A 16399-nucleotide genomic window follows, 5' to 3' on the forward strand; every position below is an offset into this window, starting at 1 on the left:
TGTGTCCAGAGGGCTCTGGAATATCCCCAGTGATGGAGACTCCACCTCTCTGGACAATCTGTTCAGGGCTCAGTCACTGCCCAGCACAGAAGTTCTGCCTCATGTCCAGGTGGAACTTCCTGGGCTCAGTCCCTGCCTGTGGCTCTGGTGCCATTGCTGGGCCCCCAGAGCAGAGCCTGGGCCCTGCTCTGCCCCTCCCTGCACACAGGGACAGACAGGGATGGGGTCCCCTCTCAGCTGGGGCTCCTCTGGAGGCTGCACAGCCCCAGCTCCCTCAGCCTTTCCTCATCAGGGAGATGCTCCAGGCTCTTCCTCATCTTTGTAGCCCTCTGGACCTGCTCCAGGAGCTCCCTGTCTCTCTTGTCCTGATGAGCCCAGACCTGGACACAGCCACTGCATGAGTCTAATGCCAAACATGATGTTAAAATCATGCTGTTTAATATACCTGCTCGTGTTAGGTAGCCAAGAAAAGTTATGCAGAGATAAGTTAGGAGGTGGCTGTGTAGTGTAAAAATTTTTGAAGGCTTCAATAGGCAAAAGCCACATCAGATCCTGTTGTGCACCTCTGTGCTGTGCACCTATGAAACTCTCTTCTCTCAGTGCATTTGCACTCACAAAACCCTTAGAGTCTGCACAGTGCTTGGGAAGGGCTTTTCCTCTTTATCAGAACAAAAAAAAAAGTTGCTTCACACAAGTTTACTGGGATTTGAATGTGTCCACCTCTATTTTTGTCTTGAAGAAATACAGGAAGCAAAAGTGAGAGCCTTATTCTGATGCCTAATAAAATTATACAAGATTTTCTTTTTACCTAAATAATGAAAAACTCATTTTTTATATTCATATTCAAATGACTAAAATTATTAAACAAATGAAACATTAAGAATGTCAATAAAGGTTCACATTTAGGCTCTGATTTGGATTATCTGGACAACATTCAGGCATTAGTAGTGTTAAACAGGTCATTTGACTATACCTTAGTACTAAACTGACTCTAAGAACTCTTACAACACCTTTGTTACAAATATGCAATCATGTCATTTCTCTAACATGCTTACATATGCACACACTCTTTCAGGAGGAGGGAGGAAAGGACAGAAAAGGAAGCTGAAAAGTAAGGTAATGAAGAAGTAGCTAAACAGAAAGCAATTTGGGGCTTGCTGAAATGTTGGAGGTGGTGATTTGTATTTGTTGAATGCTTCCACAGTATCTGAGCAGAACAAAAGAATTAGCTTCCTCTACCTTATTTAGTGGTAATTTTCAAACCATACTGAAGATGATGCAAGTTTGCCAAAGCACAAGATGATCCTGACAATTTATCCTTACAAAAAGCTCTAAGACCTGAAACCACAAAAATATTAGAATCTTTTTACGGACTTGGGACCACTTTGGGGCGCAATGTTATAATACTGATATATATTTTATTTTTTTTTTGCATGTAACAGAGAACTAAAGAAATATTATCTATTGTCTTCAAGATTGCAGTACAGCAGAAAGGGGAAAAAAACCCTCAGCCAAAATGTAGTTATGTCTTCATAAGAAAATAAGAGTTCATGAAGGTTTCACTATCTATAATTTAATATATTGAATAAAAAAAGACTTAGATGATGAAGAAAAAAACAATTACAATTTCTGGATCCTTACCCTGGTATTTAAGTATTTAAATTTTAATATGCTTCATTATTTCATTTTCCTTTGTCTTTCAGAAGATATCATTTAACATTTTTTACTTTAACTTCCATATTTCTGCTTCATGCATGCACAGTTGTTTTTGTGCTTTAGAGATGACCATGAACTGACCCACAGAGAACTTCTGAGATGTAGAATACTTAGATTAAATTTCAGCTAGGATCCCTATATTGAGAATAACCTTGATCCAGAATACATGCAGAATGCAAGGATGTGTTTTGATCACGTGAACTTTCATGACGTAGGTGATTTAATGACGCAGTCAGTTCTGGATGCCTGTTTAGGTAATAACAGAACAGTCAGTTCACCTTACATCTGAATTGCTCTTTTAAAGACTCAGGCTACCCTTGTACAGGTGTGTAAGCCACAGTGACTTCATTCTTAATTGCATATAATGTTTTAAATATCTAAGACCTTATCTAACCTAAGTTTTAGCTCATCTCTATTTAGATCTTAACGCTTATGAAAATTACAACTTTCATAATGTTGTATCATAAAGTATCAATTCAAATTTCTTCATCTAGGTGCACATAAGTGGCTTTCCATTTCTCAGATTATTGTATCTGAAAATGGAGTGTTTTACTCACATTCCAAGAATATATCTAATTAAGTAAATGAAGAACACAGAAGGGAAGGGAAATGAAGGGAAGATAAGGGCAAAATGGAAAAAGAAGAAAAAAATTAAAGAAAGAAAAAAAGAAAAAAGGGAAAAAAGAAAAAAAAGGAAGAAAAGAAAAAAGATAAGAAAATAAGAAAAGGAGAAAATAAATTTCATTTTTTTAAAAGATTTCTTTGGTGCATTTTATTTGACAAATATTTTTAATGTCCTTATGTCTACTCAGAAATTCAAACTGAAAACCAAGCATATGACTTTGTTTTTATAGTTCCAGTCTTCCCTTTTCTTTTCTAATTAGCACTTGATATGCTTCATCCAACATCCAGCCTTAGGAAAAAGGGAATAGATCTTGTAATATTTGTGAAAAAAGAAACACAAATACACTTCTGGGGCTATTTAAATAATGGAAAAAGTTAAAATAATATATGCAAGAATCTTGACCTGTATCAGAATATATTAGACTAGAAGTTTACTAGAAATGTGCTTTGCAGTTCTACTGGAGATTCTTTTTCCAAATGAAACAGGTTTTAAATTTATTCCACTGATCTTCTGGGATGAACTTTTATTGTGATGCTGTTCTACATACATAAAATAGCACAAATACATCTTTCTTGGTCCTTTGAAGTTAGATTCCTATTGATCTGCTCATATTTATACTCTGCCACACACATTCATAGTTTTCACATGCATTGGAACCGTTGCTAACTTTCAAGTTTTTTTCTGACATGGCTGTTACCAGAAGCAAATATAGAACCTAAATTTGATTGAATTTTCACTTGGATGTTACAGTAAGGATTTTGCATGGGTTCTACATAAAAAATTAATATGGGTTTCTTGTCCTATCGCCTTTGCAATACCGTTCTAAAACAAACTGAAATTACAGCGTTATGTGGAGTGATGGAAGAAAAAGATTACCAAAGTTGCTACCTCAAAAAACCTGACCACTGAAAAATTAGATTTCTTATACATCATATACCTTATATATCAGACTGCACCTGAACACATTATTTATCTGAATCTGAAGAAATTCTAGTTAAGGACAGGACGAAATGGACTTGATGACGTTGTAGGTCTTTTTCAACCTTAGTGATTCTGTGATTCTGTGACTCTTTACTGTGAGGGCTGTGGAAAAAAATTGCCCAGAAAAGTTGCATATTCTCTGTCCCTGGAGGTACTCAAAACTGGACATAACCCTGAGCAACCTGCTGCAGTTGACTCTGCTTTGAACATGGGCATTGGTCTTGATGATCTTGAGAGGTCCCTACAAGCCCTAAGTAGTGACACTGTGACTCTATAAGTAAAATTAATTAAATTAGTCACCTGTTCAGAAAGAAACACTTTCTATAATATGTTCCCATATTGTTTGTTTCCATTGTAGTGGTTTTGGTTAATCAATTTGAGTTTCCCAGCTGACGCAGCAAATAATGTAGTGGATTTAGTGTTGGCTAAAATCACCAGTCCACCTAGTAGAATTATTTACTCATTTCTTGCTGTGAGATATGATTAGGAGGAAGGCAAAGCAGGCTTAAAATTTTAAAAGTTATAAATAAAAATTTATTAATAGAACCAAAAGAATAATAAGAATCCAAATAAAACTTTCAGAACACTTCTCCCCTCCCCACAACTTTCCTTTCCCACTGACAATGTAGAGACAGGACTTTGGATTTTCAATGTTACCACCTCTACAACAGTCTTCTATCAGTTCTTGTAGGAAGAGGAGTTTCTCTCACCATGCCATGGAGACTTCTCTACAAGGAACAATTCTCTTCTGGCTTTTTAATTCCCACGAATAGCAGCCGACCAGAAAATCTGCAATCATGAAGTTCCTCCCATTTTCACAGCCTTCCAACACATGAGTTAATGGGCCTTGTCAACTCATTTTAAAGATGATCTGTACAAAAGCAAAAGCTGTCTTCATTTTTCTCTGAGATCATCTTCATCTCTGGGAACAGAGGACTTCCTCTTCTTTCCCTGGGGGCAAAGGGTCTTCATCACTCTCATCTCTCTCTGTTCAAGTTTTCCATGGGATCACAGCTACTTCAACAACTGCTTTGCTTCATTATGGATGCCTCTGCTTGTGTCTACAGTTTTAACACCCCCATACCTTTTTCATGAATTAAAGGGGATATTCTAGTGTATAACAGTCCATCTCCATGGCCTTACCAAAATAATTGTAGCCCAAGACCTCATTCTCCTTCCATTTGGGACTTGATTCCTTCTTTCCCTGGTGATCTCATGTGGTTTCTCTACATGTCTTCACTCTGTCCTTTTCTCTCACTTGAGAAAGGATCATTGTTTTGCAAGTTTCATCTGTGTAGTCAGAGAGTTCTCGCCCAGGCCTGCAGGTAGCCATCTGATTTCCACTGGGCTGAGGCCGAACCTGCTTATGATGAAAGTTCTTTGGGATCGCTCTGGGTCTGTGCCAAGATCTCAAGGGACCTGGCCAGAATGGTGGTGCCCACTTTGGCAACATGGCTGGTCTCCGGCCCCTGCTTCCTTCAAACTGCTTCCTTCAATTTCAGCTGCAGGCTGACAGCTTCCCCTCCCTCTGCCTGGTGGCCGCTGGGGCCATGTGGGCTACAGCCAAGTGGGGCTGGTCTGCAGCTGCTCCTGGGGCCCGACAGACCCCAGCTCAGTGTGGACAGGGATTAGGGGTTGGCAAGATGTTGTAGCTTCAGCCTGGCCCAGTCTTGGCTGGGGTCTGCAGCCTCCCATTTCCTGCCCGGCCACCGCCAGGGTCTGGCCAGGCCCCACCAGGCCCCGCGGGCCGCAGCAGAGCGGGGCCAGCCCGACCCGGTTACATCCTCAGGGCTGGAAGCAAGAGAGAGATTGTCCAGGCCTGTCTGTCTTCAAAATACAAATTTCACAAAGGCAGACCTACCTTCTAAATGGTTTAACAGGTTGTTTCTGCCTGGCACAGAGGAAGCTCTTAGCAGCTTCACTCAGAAAAATATTTCTGCGGGGGCTTCTTCCCTCCTCCCTAAATATCAATTAATGCAAAACCAGCACATCCATATACCTGAAGTAGTAGGTCATTTCAAGGATAACTTGCCAAAGAAAAAGCTTCATATTTTGTTTGTTATTCCAGCTGAAAACAATGTGGCCCAGTTGTATCTGGGCACAGAAAAGCCAAATTATTTTTCCACAGCAGCAACAATATTTAAACCTCCTGTGCTATGATGATTCCTATATTTCGTGTTTTATTTATATGGAGATGTTTTTGCAAAGTAAATATGTCATGAATATGAAGACACAGGATAAATATGTGCAGAACCAGAGACCAGTATACATTTGATGAAAATGACTTTTCAAGTCTCAAGGTAGATTTGAAATAAAAATCCCAGAGAGCATCCTGATGAAGTGCTGTACTGGAAATTTACAGTCTGGAATTATTCATAATCTTTGAAGAATGTAAAATTAGGAATGGGCCACTTGCGGTGAGTAAAACTAATCTAGTGTGAACAAAGAGATGGATTTTTGGGTTCACAAGGTAAGAGGAAATCTCCCATTAATCTTGTTAATTTACTGCACTAGCAAGTGTTATGCATCTTGGTTCATTTCTACAGGGATTACAGGGATGTATGGCTCTGGCAGATCCGGTTTAATTTGCTTGTATAAAACAAAGCCGTGGCTCAGATACAAACAGTGATTTAAACATGGCAGCCACACAAATGCACAAGGTATAGAAGATAATCTGCTTTTCAGCAACACTCAAAATCCCAGAGAAAATCCTAGGGACCTCAATCCGAATAGGATAAGAACATATCAAAAGATGTCTCTGAAATTAAAATGTGTTTGTTTCATAGATTTCTCATGGCTATGATTACCAAGGAAGATTTGACAGCAATGTTCAGCTGCACAATTTGGCTGAGTTTTCCACCCAGTGCTGGCCAGGGTAAATACAAACCAAAGTCCCTTCCCTTGAGAATTTACACAAAGTGATGTCCGGAGGAGTCAGAAAGTGAGATGAAGAAAACACTGAAGTAACTGTACACAAGGCACTGACATTTCCAAAGGTCTATTACATAAGCTTTCCTGTTCTTTTCATTGTTATCACTGACAGAGAAAATACTGAGATGAGCAAAAAAAGTTTATTCAATAAGAATATATTTGTTATTGCTTTCCTCAGGTAATCCACTTTCCTCTGTGCATTCTGTGAGTAATGACACTCTTTATCTCAATCAATTCTGAAACCTTTTTTCTCTTATGTATGACTTTTGAGTTCACTCTATAAAATTGTCTTCACCCTTTATTTTTCATAAATGAGGGATATACATTAGTCTTATTCTCTAGCAATGACACTTTTCTTGTCATTTGTTTCAATAAAGCAATACAAAATTGTCAGGATATTACAAGAATAGATTAAAATATATTTTTAATGTTTTCTTAAATACTTATGAAGTACCTGCTAGCTACCATATTAGCTAGATATAAATAAAAAAATAACAAAATAAAGAGTTATAAACTATTTTTAGAACACTGTGTATAGTGTATTCAGTTGTCAAATTAAGCAAAAGAAAATATGGTCCTCTCATAAAATAAAAAAAAAGAAAAAATATTGAAATGTGTCTTGGTCAGTGTCCAAATACATGAATGTTTAGCTGTTAAAACTATATTTTTTCTTATTATTTCCTTTATATTTTCTGTGCACCTAGGAGTTTAAATTTTCTGTTGTCAGTGCTCAGCCTGCCACTGAGTCTGGTGCTTAAGGCTGTACACTCATGAATGGTGATGGAAGGTACTGATGTAAGTTACCTGCTTCCAAGAGTAAATTTCAAATCTAAATATGTGCTTTTATTGAAGGATTTAGAAGGTTTTTCTGGCACCAGGTGTCTAAGATCCATAAACCTACTTGGGTTTATGCCATTCCAATGATCCAATGATCCAATGATCCAATGATCATCCTTTTGATGAAGACTGAATAACTTCTCATTAAAATTAGTAGTTTTGACTCCTTTCACCTTCTATGTTCTATCCCTCTGGATATTTTGTTCCTCTGTGAATGCTCCAAACCTTTATCCCTGCAGAAACCTCCCAAGCCTTATAGCCCTTCTGTCTCTTATACTGTGCCAGTTTTCCTACCCTTTGGAACCACTGGTTCTGTTTTCTGATATTTTCCACTTACTATTGACTGTGACCAATCACATAATTCAGTGTAATTTAAGTGTTTGATGCATGTAGCCCATCCTCTGTTTCTCTGCTTGCAACACAACCCAAGCAGAGTCATCATTTGTCACTGTACACCAGAAATCTGCAGCCATCAATTTGCAAGGCAAGGTTTGCTCCTGAATTGTTTATCTCAGCAATTACACACTTTGAATTCAAGGAGTGTGATTTCTAACCTGCAGGAAAGAAACTGAGTTCCAGGAGGAAATGTTCTGAAGTCCTTGGGCTAGGAATCTGCATTCCAGGTCTCTCTCTGGGATAAAATGTTTTTGCTGTTACTCTTCATATTCTTTCTTAGTCAAAATGGCACGACTGAACTAATATTTTTTTATTCACTGCATCTTGCTTGATATAAATGATCAGCAATTTTTATTTTAGCAATGTCAAGAAAAAAAATTAGCAGTACCTGTTTTTTTTTGCCTTTCTGTTCACTAAATGTAGGAAAATAAAGCTTCTTACTCTTTTAACATTTATTTTTCCTCTTTGGCTTTCAAAGAATAATCATTTAAAATCAACACCTTAAAAGCTTTTAAAGCCTGAAACTGGAATTGAATTCCTGAACTAGAAAAGCATCCACCTGGAGTTCACTACATTGCTATTAATTTAGTATAAAAAAAAACCTGTCTGGAAAACATTAGATATGATTATTTAGAAATAATTACTTCCAAGTAGTGATATAAAACTCTCTGTTGTGCCTTCTCCTCCTTCTTTAAGGACACACTGTGAGAAGCAAATATCTACCAGAAACAAACAAACAAATCAGTAAAAAAAATCACCTGGGCAAAGCAATGCAAACAAACCAAAACACATCACCTTATCAAAATGTCTAGAAATTGAAATTGCTTTTAAACCTGTTCCAGTAAAATAAGTCACAGAGTTATTTTGTTGCAGAACTCAAGGTCAGTCTTGAATATCTGAAGTCATGAGGTTGCTGCATACATTAATTATCCTTTAAAACAAACTTGTCTCACAACTTCCATTAACACTTATTGCCATGAATATTTTTGAGTCACATCATTCCGGAACTATTGTTCATGGTGGGATTCTTCTGATCAAATGTTCATTTAATGGGGAACTAAACAGTAGAGTTAGTTTTAGAAGATTCTATGTGTAGTAAGAGAGGAGAAATCAGCCCTTTTAGGATGGGTTTAATCCCATCATAAAATAATTGTCTAAATCAGTTAAAGGAGTGAATTTGTAATACTATCCTTTTCTTGCCAGACAAATGCTTTAAAAATCCCCCTTTAACCTGTTACATCTCCAAGTTATAATTTAGATGATTTTCAACCCTTGGTTGTACAGAAATGTTGATTATTTAGCTCAGTGAATCAGGGTGATTACTCATGCCTCTTCAAGCAGATTTAAATCACCACCCTAATTTTCCCTTTTTCATTGTACAGTGCCATCCTTTATGGCACTGCTTTGAACTGCAGTTCAAAGCCTTTTTCAGACCCTCTAATTTTTAAATTTTTTATTTATTTTCTTATAAATACTAAATAACTAACACATCCAAAATATTAGAAATATTCCTTCTGCACACAGGGGAAACTTTCACATGAAAGACACTTTCACATGAAACCTGCAGTGAAAATAAGTACATTGATGTACACCTGTAGATCAGAACATGCAAAAATAAATTTATTTTCCTTGTTCTGTATCGTACTGTAGATAAAAACAACATGCATTTGATGGTCGCACACACATGCACAGACCTATATATATATATTTTCTCTCTATTGTTTTTATATAAAGGCACTTAGAAGAACAATCAGATGTGTCTTGACAGGGAAAAAAAGAAAATATTTTAGTTTTACAACGCTATTAGCTTCTGTGATGAACTTCTAAAGTAATCTAGGAAAGACATGTTCATTAGAGTCTCATTACTTGGCTGGGTAATTGGTGTTCGTATCAGAAACACAAATCACAAGAAAGGCTTATTAAAACAACCTATTAAAAATCTCAGACAGACAGACTGCTCTGCAGTATCTGCCACTAAGTCAGGAAAGTAGTCCCAAGGAAATTGCAAAATTGGAAAGCCTTGTTAAGGGCATTTTGTTGCCATTTTGCTTTTAAGAATAGAGCTTTTTCTTTCCCTACTATTGTCTGTTTATGAACACCTTATCCCATCTAGTGTGCAGTGAGTCAAAAAATAGGATGTCTATCATTTCCTACAGCAGATAATTTCATACATTAATAGAGTTTGGTGCTAGGAACTTTATTTGTCCTGTTTAATCTTTATTTTTCTTGGTTTAATCCTCTCACTTATTAACTCCTTTTACCCTTATCTATCTGCCTGCTTTAAGTGATCATCCATTGTCACACCTGGTGACTGTATATCACCTGTCCTCCTGCTGATTTAATCCTCCCTCTGTCCTTGTCCCCTTAACAGGCTCATATTTAACAAATACAGTTCTGCACATAAAGACTGATAAATATTAAGGCATTCTCCTTATATTCCTTAATAGTGAAGTGATGTAAAGTATTGCAATATTTTTTCTGTATATTTATAAATTAATTGCACTTAATTAATTAAAGGCCACAATTTTTTCTTCCTTTCATCATTAAAATACTAAAAGGTGTCAGTAATCACACAGTACCAACAACTCTCCTATCCAGTATTGCCCAGCACCACCCCAACACTTCAACGGGTGAAGAGGACACCTGGCATATGTGAAATCAAATTTTTAACTCAAAAATCCACAACACCTGTCCAGAAAACACCACAGGGATATTCTCTCCTTTTTTTTTTCCTTCACAGGTTTATTGCATCATGGCAACATTTATAGGCAATGTAATGATTTTGCAGTCAAACTTATAAATATACCACTGTTGACAGCTTTTAAATGTTTCATCAGTTACATACTAAGATGATGTGGAAGGACACATTTGGTAAATATTTGATGAATGTCATCAAGGGCAGAGTTACATTTCAAAGATCTTTAAAATTAGTAAAAGAAAGGATTTTTTTTTCCCCAAGCCAAAACTTCTACTGTATAAAAGGTACGAAAGGGTACCCTAGGAAAATTGTACGAAGACAATTGTATATAACTAAATTCATGTTGTTATATCAGGAAGGAAAATACTGTTATTTTAATCTCATTGGGCACTTTAATGACATTTAAAATGACTGAAGTAATAAAATATTCTTCATAATCTCATGGTGACTTTTGTGTGGCATTAGTTTAATAAACTACAGGCAGAATTTTACTAATAAACTGTTTTGGTCCTGATAAAAAAGTAGTAAGAAAAATTTGAATTTTCTTTTTAATTTTAAATGAACTTTTTTTTCCTCTGGAAGGAAAAAAAGGTATGGCTCTGCTATTTAAATAAGAGACATTTTTACTTGTTAACAGTCATTATTTGTGGGTAAAAATGATTTTAAAAATAAGTATCACAGATTATAATCTTATCAGTAAAAATCAAAATTGAGTGGATGCAATTAATTCAGAATAAGCTTAAAGATCTCAACATGAGGTCAATAAAATTAATTAAAAGATACAAAGTTTTATCCTTAAGCTATAGGTCATATTTAGATATTACACTGAGGTTATATTCCCTTTTTCCACTGGTCTCTGACCATCAATTATGTTTGATTATAGGAATATACGGAGAATTTTACAGTACACATTCTTATGTCAAAAATTACCACTAATTAAATGCTTATTTCTCTTATGTCCACTTTCGTATATAATTATATATCATATTGTCTATGACATCTTAATTCTGCCCATCTATCTGCCTATTCAGCCTCATTATCCAGATCACTAAAACTTTCTTAGCAGAATTAGTAGTACTATTTTACCATCTAAAATTTTGTTAACCATACATGGCATGGCTCTTGGATGGAGACTTCTACCTTTTGGAGAACCATGTCTACCAATGAGGAGATGTAGCACCAGCTCAAAACTGTTTTATCTCAGTCTCAGGCTCTGCTGAGAATCTGAGGTTCTTTGTACTGCCAGCTGAACCCATAACTAATGTGGAAAGGAAATTGAAGTAATACAGCAAAAGAGACACAAATGTTAAAAAGTTAGAATGTTCTGTGACACTCCAAGACCTATCCATGGATTTGCCTTCAGTGTCTTATGAGAAAAGGTCATTTGGACTCTAAATCTGGCTGCCAAGAAATAAAAAAAAAATGTTATCTGCAAGTTCTTGTTCAGTAGGTAGATGTTAAATCTCACCACAAATGGTGTTTTTCAATAATTATTTGACTAACTCAAGCAGCTACTGTATATAGTGCCCATGGTTGAAATTAAAAAGAGACAAATTGAAATGAAAAGCTGAGTCTTAGCCAAAGCTGAAGGAATGCTGCTGATACCATCTGCTAGTACAGCCCACAGGAATCAGGAAACCACAGAATTAGCTTTATGTGAGGAATTATGTTTCATCTGCTTTTTAGAGAAGATTAACAGGAGCCTGTTGTCCAATTGCAATATCAGTACCCATTTAATATGACTCCTGATTTTCCTAGGAGTGATTTTTAAATCTCAGATGAGAAGTATACATACTTTTTTCCAAATGACACAACTCTTGCTGCATTGAAAACCTAGGTGAAACCAGTTGTCCTGTAAATTTTCCAGATGTGCTAGTAATGATCCTATTCTAGGAAACCAAAAATTATTAAAACCTGGAACACAGTTATATATGAGAATGAAGAGATGTAGTTTTAGAGGGATTTCATTTCTTTTTTTTTTTTTTTTTGTTTGTTTTTTTTTGTTCAGGTCCAAATAATTCTTTCAGATATGGCGTTCATTGTTACATTAAACATTCAAAAGATAATTAAAATATTTTTGGTAGACTGTGTTGAAGTAAGACAAAAAAAGACAAACTAAATAGACATTTAGTTCTGTATGAAAATACATTATATGAAATATAATAATTCATTCCTTTTGATTGAAAAAGACCTCTAAGATCATTGAGTTCATCACTGCCAGGTACACTACCAACACCTGTTCCTAAGTATCACATCTACACATTTCAAATCTCCCCAGGGATGGTGACTCCATAACTGCTCTGGACAGCCTCTTCCAATGGCTGCCAGTTCTTGCAGTGGAGAAATGTTCCCTAAGATCCAATCTAAATCTCCTTTGACTTGACTTTAGGCCCTCCCTCCTCATCCCTCTGCTCTGCCTCCTGTCCCTGTTCCCTGGCAGCACAGCCCGACCCCCCCGGCTGTCCCCTCCTGGCAGGGACTTGTGCAGAGCCACAAGGGCCCCCTGAGCCTCCTTTTCTCCAGGCTGAGCCCCTTTCCCAGCTCCCTCAGCCGCTCCTGGGGCTCCAGCCCCTTCCCCAGCTCCGTTCCCTGCCCTGGACACGCTCCAGCCCCTCGGTGTCTCTCCTGTGCTGAGGGGCCCAGAGCTGTCCCAGCACTGGAGGTGCCTCAGCAGCGCCGGCACAGGGGACGGGCCCTGCCCTGGGGCTGTGTCACACCTGGCTGGCACAGCCCAGGGGCCACTGGCCTCTTGCCCACCTGGCCACCCCTGGGCTCCTGTCCAGCCACTGGCACCAGCACCACCAGGGCCTTTCCCAAGGGGCCCTTTCCAGCCCCTCTGTCCCAGACTGGAGCTGCAGGGGTTGGATGACCCAAGAGCAGGACCTGGCTCTTCTCCTCGGAGCCCCTCACACCACTGGCTTCAGCCCATGGATCCAGCCTGTCCATGCCCCTCTGCAGAGCCTTCCTACCCTCCAGCAGACCCACCCAGTTTGGTGTCATGTGCAAACTGACTGAGGGTGCACTCAAGTCCCTTGTCCAGATCATAAACACAGATATCAAACAGGGCCTTCTCCAATACTGAGCCTTGGGTGACATCACAGTAACCGGTCACCAACTGAATTTAATTCCATTCACCAGCCACTGGATGGTTTTGACCATCCAAGCAATTATTAATGGCACAGCTCTGATACTTGGGGGTTCAGATATGTCAGTCCAGGCCTGCTGCAGAGAGAGTAATGGCGTTCTGTGCAAGAATATAAAAATTCCTCCAGTGATTTTGCAGACCAGCAGAACATTAATATGAAATTCATGTGATTTAAAAAGAATGGGAATAGCTCTATCCATACCTATAAAACGAGCAGAGGAGGTGAATGGAAGAGATTTTTTGACTAGTTTTATTATGGAAGATGTAAAATGAACTGTACATGGGCAGAACATTTCCAGCTGAATGTCTGATGTTGAACCTGAACCCCAAACTCTCAGATTCTGTCTCAGATGGTTCAATGATTTGAAATGGGGCCTGAATTATGAGCAAAGTTGGATATTGTCCTCGGCCTTAACAGCTACAGAAAATCTTCTACATAGTTTTATTCCAGAAATTCACAGGGAGTGAGGGAGGTTTATAGCATTCAATGTTGAGATTTATGTTTTCCTAACCATGCTAATATCATGTGCTTACCCAAAAAAAGCAACTGACACAAGGTAAAGTGTGAGCTAGGCTTTTTATATCAGTTGTTGCCAGATGCTACTTTCTCAGCTAAATGAGAGTCCCTGCTAGCTCGACAGTCAATTTTGCTAACTGCAATAGCTGTATGGCTTCACTTTTCTACCAAAGACAGGCCCTAAGGCTTATTTTGGTATTCCCTTGTGTTATGCCTTTTGTTTTGCTTTCTCTTTAAAATTAAAGTCTTTACTTAAAGGTAACTGTACTTCTTTGTCTGTGTGTGTGTGTGTGTGTGTGTGCGTGTGTAGCGGGAAGACTTTTAGAAGTCCTATTTTGGTGTGTTTCCTTTCAGGGAATGTCCCAAGCCATTATGGACTGTTGGATAAAGCCTTTGTATTATTAATCTAGAACTGGATGTGGAAACCCCAGTGGTGTCGGTATGGGACAAAATAAGTTTTCAGTGAAGAACAGTCATGGTTTGCAGAATCACATTTTGCTTTTCTAATAAATTTGCACAGAGAAACCTATCAGGAGTTAATCCATTTTCTGCACTAGGTGTGCATTCCCAATGCACTATATTTTAGTGAAAAGCAGGACAGGTACTAAATGAGAAAACTTCCACCAAAGGAAATGAGATCTAAAATAAGGCATTTTGTCAAGAATGGGATAAATTTGGGGCTCCAATAAAGTCAGTTGCCAAATTTTGTAAATTATGAATTAAGTAGCACAGCAGAGCTTTTTGTCTGCTTATTCTCAGTGTGAAAAGATCTCCAGGAGTAAGAGACAGGTTCCTGACTTTCATGCTGTATAAAGAGGCCTACAACTTCATTAATTACTAACCCTGCAATTCATCACTTACAAAAAAAAGTTGCCAACGATTTTTTTCTCACTGCTCAGAGTCCAGTCAAGATATTGTTCTTACCCACAGAAGATTTTTATCTAATATACAAGCTGTAAGATTAATATCTTTGTGCTCTTTTAAGGACAATACACAGTTTTCAGTTTATTTATTAGCAGAGTATGCACCACAATGACTAAGAATATTGCTGAAACAAAGTTACTGTACTGTAAATTATTTCTGAAGTACCTGGTTCCTGGATTTCCATTAAACAATGAAACTATTTACAATACCAATTATTAACACTATGATATCTTATTTCAGATTATCTTAATCACAGAAAATTTAATTCTGAGTGTTACCCTCTTGCCTGGCAATCAAATTGAAATAGTAGCTAGAAAATTCCTTTTCTCTTCCTTTTGAACCTATCCTAGAAGCTTCATAAAATTATATAACAATCAAAGTATTAAACAGGGAGATAATAACTGACATTTCAGATCTACTAATGCATAGGTATAAATCATATAATTTTATATCTCATCAGATTTATTAATCTGAAAAAAATCATTTGAAGGAATGGGATTTCAATAATGATATTCATATTAAATTACTTTCTAAGCCTGACCTCATCCTAACACTGTTCTTAATATTTTTTATTTTTTTTTAATAAGAAAGAAAACTATGCAAGAAAAAGAAAAAAAAAAACCAAAAGCCTGAAGAGCATCACATGATTATGTGAACAAGGTAATTTTTTTGAATCAGGTACACTCTTGTTTTACCAGGCTGTCTGTGTTTAAGCACATTCAATATTTGGAACAGGAACTTCTCATCACACTGTGCAAATGCCAGGTGTGAAAGAAGGGTTCAATTTAAGACAGTGGGACACTTTTCACTGATTTCAGTGGGGTTGGGATTTCTCCCCATGAATTCAGCATTTAGTATCTTCTTGTTTTGATTTCACATACAGCCAGGAGCAAGGGTTGATGTATGAGTAGCATTTAGACAGCAGTAGCCCGTGGAAGCATCATTACACATCTAAATCATAACATCTTTCCTGTTTCTTCCTAGCTTTAAGGGGTTATAATTTGCTGGTCATCTACAACAATATTAAATTGCTTTATCCATCCTGCATACACACTGAGCAGCTCAAGTTCTCTACGCTGAGTAGTGGAGATATAGGTTAGTCTGAAACTTACTTCCAGCCTATTCCTTAAGTGAACCTTTTTGTTCTCTGGGAAAGGAATAAACAAACTCTACTTGCTTTATGTAATGAAGACTGAAAAGTGAATGTCATGATGGGTAATCTCTTTATCAGTCTCCTGCAACAAATCTAAAAGTCAGTATTTCCTTTACCATCAAATGTTATGCCCAAATTAAAATTGAAAATTTGTTTTTTCTTTTTTTTCTTTGTTCTTTTAATCTTAAATCACAGGCTCTTTTTATCCTGTTTTTCTTTTTTTCCTGGACATTTTTTTCCAGGAACAGGGAAAGTATTGGAAATACTTATATTTCTAATTAAAAAAAAAATTAAAATAAATAAATAAAAAAAAATCTTTGGACTTAAAGGATCAAAACAAATTTCTCAGTTTACATTTTTTTTTTGAATGTTCTTGCGGAAAGAGCTAGATTGAAATCTCTGGAACTGAAACTATAGGCCCTGTAAAATATTATGCCTGAGTTTTGAGTTTTGCTATATTTTTCTTTCAATGTGTT

General features: G+C 37.2%; 1 protein-coding gene and 1 long non-coding RNA gene across 2 annotated transcripts in view; one reads left to right on the forward strand and one right to left on the reverse strand.

Annotated features, from left to right (window-relative positions):
• The window catches only part of RIT2 (Ras like without CAAX 2), a 177170-nt gene that overhangs the window by 25598 nt on the left and 135173 nt on the right, over nucleotides 1-16399 (reverse strand). The gene's annotated exons all lie outside the window — the stretch shown is intronic.
• The window catches only part of LOC147648614 (uncharacterized), a 28751-nt gene continuing 13774 nt past the window's right edge, over nucleotides 1423-16399 (forward strand). The window contains exon 1 of the long non-coding RNA XR_015280448.1: nucleotides 1423-15430. This is a non-coding gene — a long non-coding RNA (uncharacterized LOC147648614). The remainder of the gene's footprint in view (nucleotides 15431-16399) is intronic.

Source organism: Cyanistes caeruleus, chromosome Z (genome assembly GCF_971803275.1).
Source record: "Cyanistes caeruleus chromosome Z, bCyaCae1.hap1.1, whole genome shotgun sequence".
NCBI lineage: Eukaryota > Metazoa > Chordata > Aves > Passeriformes > Paridae > Cyanistes > Cyanistes caeruleus.